Source organism: Tenrec ecaudatus, chromosome 12 (assembly GCF_050624435.1).
Source record: "Tenrec ecaudatus isolate mTenEca1 chromosome 12, mTenEca1.hap1, whole genome shotgun sequence".
NCBI classification, from domain to species: Eukaryota; Metazoa; Chordata; class Mammalia; order Afrosoricida; family Tenrecidae; genus Tenrec; species Tenrec ecaudatus.
This window is the reverse complement of record NC_134541.1, coordinates 80,951,676-80,958,283: the sequence shown is the minus strand read 5'-3', so window position 1 is coordinate 80,958,283 and position 6,608 is coordinate 80,951,676. Positions and strand designations below refer to the sequence as shown.

Below are 6,608 nucleotides of genomic sequence, written 5' to 3'. Positions count from 1 at the left end.
TAACTCACTCACTCACTCTCTCACTCACTCACTCACTCTCTCACTCACTCTCTCACTCTCTCACTCTCTCACTCACTCTCTCACTCACTCTCTCACTCACTCACTCACTCTCTCACTCACTCACTCACTCTCTCACTCACTCATTCACTCTCTCACTCACTCACTCTCTCACTCACTCACTCACTCACTCACCCTCCCACTAACTCACTCACTCACTCTCTCACTCACTCACTCTCTCATTCACTCACTCACCCTCCCACTAACTCACTCACTCTCTCACTCACTCACTCACTCACTCTCTCACTCACTCTCACACACACAAAAAAAGGATACCAAGGGTACTCTTAACACTATAGGTCCCATGGTCATGCTGTCTCATAAAGCATAAACTGATAGAACATGCAAATGAACAGCTAATTAAATAATAAAGATAGGTTTCTTTTTTTGTTAATTTTAACTCCAATAAGTACCTAGCTGACCTGACCATAACTGCTTTAACAACTGTAAATTGTGACTTCTACTAGAGAAACCAGTTAAGTGATTAGGGACTTTGCAGCTGAAGCTGGCTTGGGAGGGAGGAGGGGAAAGGGGAGGGATAGAGGGGGTATAATATAAAGAGATTCTTGGGTTCCTGGACTACACAGTTCTCCATATCTACTCATACTCCAAATCCGTTCCTGGAACTGGACATTTGTTATGAACCCTGAGGTTTATGAATCTACATCAAGATCAACCAGATCTATATAGCAAAACCAAAATGAAACAATCTATATAGCAAAATCTTGAGAACTGAAAAGGATCTGCAGAGGCAGTAGGTGGCTCTTTGCTCCAATAGAGAGAGGGCCATTCACTGTGTACTCGCTATCCCCTCAATCAGAGACAGTCTCTTCTGGAAGGCTAAAAGTCATCTCCCAAAGTCATGTTGGACTCCGGTCAACTGCCATGCCCTTGAAGAGGTGCTCCTCGACTCCGTCAGCTAAACCTGTCCCCGCCTATTTTTGTATCTTCATAGAACTTTCCAAGAACGAAAACCATCATGGTTATTTATATATCTACTTGGGGTTTACTTCTCCCTTTAAAATGTGTATCACAAGTGAACATGAACCATCCTGCCATGTCATCACCAATGTCCAAAGCTTAGGAGACACAGCCTCCATGATTCTGAAAGTAATTTACTCATCTTGAGCATCACGCGATGCATCTGAAAAGCATCAGCTAGGGAAGAGTGAAGATAGTTGGTGCACGAAAGCCCACCCCGTCTCTGAGGGGACCACACCAGCTGTGGAGAGTCTCATACAAACACCATAGGTGAGATTCAGATTTAATTAGCACAAATTAAACCTTCAGTAGATGCCTGCAGCTATCACACACACGGTCCCACAAAATCACTTTTATCATTTCCATTGTGCAAAGGAGAGAGATCCGAAGCTCAGTGCTCTGTTCACGGTCATGTAGCCAGTCAGTGTCCAAGACACACATGGAGTTTGTACCCAACACCACTGATGCCAAGCTCATCCTGTACCAAGCTAATTGGTGTCCGCCTGCCATGGTGGTAGCCTAAGGAGAATAAAGAAATTGCAGTCTTACTTTGAAGCACAGAGATACCATCCTGGGTCATCAGCACTGCTCTCTGATCTGTAGAAGTGGGACCGGAGGGTAATGAAGGTTTCATCTAAGAGTACACTAAGACTCTTCCAAGATCGGTGGTTCTGTGTGCTTCCCCAACATGTTGTCAGTCCCAGATATGTCTGGACACAGGAGAAGGTTGGACAGGCAGCGATGCCATCAGGGTAGCCCAAGTAATTACTTAAAAAATGGACAGCATAGCATGTCTCTGGAACTGGCAAACAGCCTGGTTGAGCAGTCAGAGAGTGGGTGTTACTTTTTTTCTTTTTTGCCTCTTCCAAATACAAGCTGAGCAAGCAGGTGATACTGCATGCAAGAGGGGATTCTAAAATCAGATCAACTCAAGGCAGGCGTCAGGTGCCATACTGACAAATCTGACCCTCACTAGGTAACACTAATGAGCAACAGCAAGAGCTATTTTCGTATCAGAGTCTGATAGGAGGAGGAAGTTGGAGGGAGATGATATAATCTAAATTGTTCTAGAATGTTTGAGTGGTTCCATCTAAAGCAGGGAGGTCCATTTGGAAAATATGTTTTCCCATCACTGCCCACTCAGATGAAGTAATCATTTATTAAAGGTTTTCTGAGAGGAATCCTGAGACATAATAACTGAACAAAGGGAGTGGGTGAGGGGCACTCAGAGCGGATTTCAGCATCCTTAAAATGAAGGGAGCATATAGTACCCAGGCAAGGTAACTATCAGTTTGTAGAAACTTTTCATTATCTTTTAATAAAAATTTTCCATGTGCTTTTTTGAAGTCGTCTTTTGTATAGTATTCTTGGCAAAGTGGAGGAGACACTGGAGATAATGAGCTTGGGGACTTGTCCGAGAGGTGTGATTATGAGAGCCTGCAATAAGTCATAGGGGGAGGGGTAAAGCAGAGAGAAAGTCAGCAAGATTCCAAAGCTGGGAGATTGGAAGACTATGGCTGCCAAGCAGCAAGAACGGGAAGACCTCCTCAGCAAGCTGGAAGCCAAAAACTGCCTGAAGTGCAAAGTAGACCAAAGCTGCGTAACATTAGAAATCAGAAGCACGTGCTGATGGTGACTGTTGCTCCTTCTCCAGTGGCCCAAGCCTCTCTGTGCACAGATGGCATGCCTCCTTCTATAAGCTGACCCTTCCCTGGCTCTGTTCCAACCTACCAAGCCAAACCTCTTGCTTGCTGGCCTCTGGGGGCCCCCTGTGGATATCAGCCCACATGGAAAGCTGGGTTCAGACATCCTCACTGTGAAAGCAACACTTTTCTCCATTTAAAAGAAAGAAAATTCTTTCTTATTTCTCTAGTGTCCCACTCCCTGGACCCCGCTTCCCCGTGCAAGGAGTGAGTGCCCACAATACTTCCAAAGGAGCAGGAATTCCTACACAAACTGGGGTTTTATTTTCACTATTTGGTTTTTGTATTTTTAAAATTTTTGCCTTGCTGCTGCTGACTTTCTCCTCCAATTGGCCCTGCCCCTGCAGATATAATGTCTCCAGGCAGACGTTGGAAAGCAAGCACATCTACCTAAGTCAGATCCCCGCCCCCTCAAAACCAGATTGTTTTCTCCTCCCCTGAGGCCCAGACTAACATTCATGTTGCCATAGCAGCCAAGCTCCACTTCCAAGCCATGCCCTCGTCTCCTCTTCCATCCATCTCTTCTCTGTATTCAAAATTCCCTTCTCTTGCTTATATTTTCTTCTTCTCATGTCTTAATCACCTCTCTTTTTCCTTCCTTCACTCTTTTGTTTATGTTTCTTTCATCTTTAATTCAACTAGTTCTATTAAATATTTATACATAAATCCTCTTCTTTGAGTCTGATTGTTTGCTTACACTTTTCTCCCAATCTCCCTACTATTTCTTTCTACTTTCTATGTCTCATTTTCTTGTGAAATATATTTACACAATATCTATTATGTATTATTATTCCCCCTGCAATATATATTTCCCATTATTTTTACAAATGTTTGATTCTATTCAAAATGACCCATTACTACTATGGTTACTACTTTCATTTTACCCTTCCTCTCCTTCTTCTGCACCTTCCCCACTTAGCCATTTCTTTTTATTTTTCTCTATTTCCTCACCATATGTTTTCGGTTCCCATTAGACTTCTTCCCCATAACTTGATAGAATCAATTACCTCCCACACGACCCAGTAGCACACACACACACACACACACACACACACACACCACTATAGCTGCACTACAATGCCACAGAAACAATAGTAAATGCCAGCACACCCAAAGAAACAAGAAAAATAAATACAACAACCAAAAATCACCCCAAATCAATAGAGTAATCTGAAAATGGAGCCCAGAATGTCAGAACTTGAACATAAAAGAATCATGTTTAGGTGTCTACAAGAGATTGCAATCAACAAAGAAAGCAATGGAAAAGCCAGAGAATGACATGGGATACATCAGGTGTAAAAACTTACATCTCACTGGGATTCCAGAAAGAGCAAAGCAAAGGAGTACAACTAGGAAATAAGAACAGCCACCTCTAAAGAACACATGGGCAGGACAAGCTTGCACTTCTCAGCGGACACTATGCAGCCAAAATACAGTGAAGTTCCAGATACCAAATCCGGAAAGAAAAAAATTGCCAACCAATATTCCTATCTCCAGCAAAATCATCTCTCAATTACAAGGGAAAAAATAAGACTTTACAGACAAAAATGAACTTATTTTGTAAAAACAAGACCAGTATTACAAGTAATATTAATGGAACCCTATGGACAGAGCATTAACAACAGCAGACAAACCTCAGAGCAACACGTAGGTCACCATCACCCAAAACCAGTTCAATGAAAGGAACATTCAAAACAAGACAGAATCAGGTGAAAAACAAAGACATCAAAGAAAACCAAAAACGAAAAAAATAAACCAACAAACTAAAATACAACAAAGGACAGCAACAAACTCACATATAATAAACAAAATTACATAACATCAACACTGAATATCAATGGATTAAATGCAGCAAACGAGACAGAGTGTAGCAAATAGGATTGGAGTATGGGGAGAGGGAAACATTTATATATTGCCTATCAGAGACACATAAAGACAAAAATAGCTCCCAAATCAAAGGATATGGAAAATTTTCAGGCCGAAGGCAATCATAAGGAACTTGGGTTAGCAATACTAATCTCTGCTAAAATAGACTATAAGGAAACTAATGTAAGAGATAATAATGGGCATTACAATAATGATTAATGGAATGATAAATAGGATATAAACATATTAAATATATATGTTCCCATTGAAAGACCCTGAAATTCCATCAATGAAACTGTCATACAGCTGAAGATATAGACCATTTGACCATAAGACTAGGAAACTTCAATACAGCCTTCAAAGAAACCCACTAATGAAACAGAAGATCTAGACAACACAAGCAAAGAGCTCAAATTCTAAGGCATATACGGGGGATTCTACCTAACTTCAAACTGCACAGTATACATTTTTCACCAGTGCACATGATATGTACACTAGAATAGACCATATGTTAGGCCATAAGCAGCGCTTCTCAACTTGTGAGTCTCGACTCCTTTATGAAGTAGCAACAAAAATAGTTTTATGGCTGGGTGTCACCACAGCACGAGGAACTGTATTAAAGGGTCGCAGTATTAGCAAGGTTGAGAACCACTGCCATAAAGCAAGCCTTAACAAATTAGGAAACATTGAGATTCTACAATTCATTTTATCAGATCAAAATGCTATACAAATAGAGAGCAACAAGAGAAAGAACAAGAGCATAAAGCCAAACACACGGAGACTGAGCAACATACTACTTAAAAAAAACTGGGGGGGGGGGGCCCAGACAGCCTCTCTCATCAGGGCCACAGGGATGCTAAGACCAACACCTGTAACCTCCCTGACAATGTTGCCCTGGGTCAACCTTCTGCTGCCACCACAGCAGCCTCTACTGTGAAGCACACAGCTCTCCTATGTCCAGGCACACTGTAAGCAACGAGGATCTTTCACACAGGGCATTCGAATCTTTCCCTGGGCCACATCTTATGGAATATAGAGGAAAAGTTCCCTTGGGGCTGATCCCTGAGGAATGCTTCCAGTTCCTTTATCCTAAAACTAGTGTCACAGGCTCTTACATGCTCAGAACTGGGTTTATCTCATATTTTCTATCCAACGCAATGTATGTGGTCACCTGAGAAACTTTCTCTACCGTATCTACAATAGGCTTACTCCTCTATATAATTAAAAACATATGGTGCCTCCATTAGGCAATTTTCTGATAAACTCAATGAGGAGAGCATTGCCCAGCCAGAAGAGGTGAAGCAGACCTGCATGACATGCAGCTGACTTTGAGAAGGCGCAGCAGGCACTGGTCCAGAAACCCCATGACATTTCTGAGGTTCAGAGAAGTAATATCGCTATGGCCTTGGAGCTTTCTTACTGGGAATGGCTGCACAAAGCACCCAAGGAGGTAAAGAATCACCTGGACTGTCATATATCTGGGCAAAATTTGTCACGCTGAAAGGAACAAGAGTACATGACCAACTGGGTGCAGAAGAATGCGGTTCAAAGCATCTCCACACAGCAGGAAAAGGAAGCGATTGCCAAGTGCATTCAAGACCTAAAAGCTTCTTTCAAATAGAACTCAAGCACAGCCCGTTATGTTAATGTGTCTATACCAATTGAGACAGCTAAAATTGACTAAATAGAAACTTGTTTGTGATAAAATCATTCTTTGAATATTTCTATCTACTCAAATTACAGTTCAACCTTAAAATGAAGTTGGAGTTCTATATATTGAGAGCATAAAACACAATTATTGGCTTATAAGATGTTTTTAACTATTCTTATTCTGTATTTTAAGTTGTTCCATGATTGCTTTAATAACCAGTTTGGTTCTAATGACATTGCGTATCCAACTAAAGACTACTATGTTTAGTTTATATTTATCATTAACTCTCCCATCTTGCAATAAAATAACAACTAAAACATGGCCCCCCAAAAAGGGAAAAATACCATTAC

At 41.4% G+C, this 6,608-nt stretch overlaps 1 pseudogene; it reads left to right on the top strand.

The window, feature by feature from the left end:
- Window positions 1-2,551: 2,551 nt before the first annotated feature.
- LOC142422728 (ATP synthase peripheral stalk subunit b, mitochondrial pseudogene) lies at window positions 2,552-6,295 on the top strand (annotated as a pseudogene).
- Window positions 6,296-6,608: the final 313 nt, after the last annotated feature.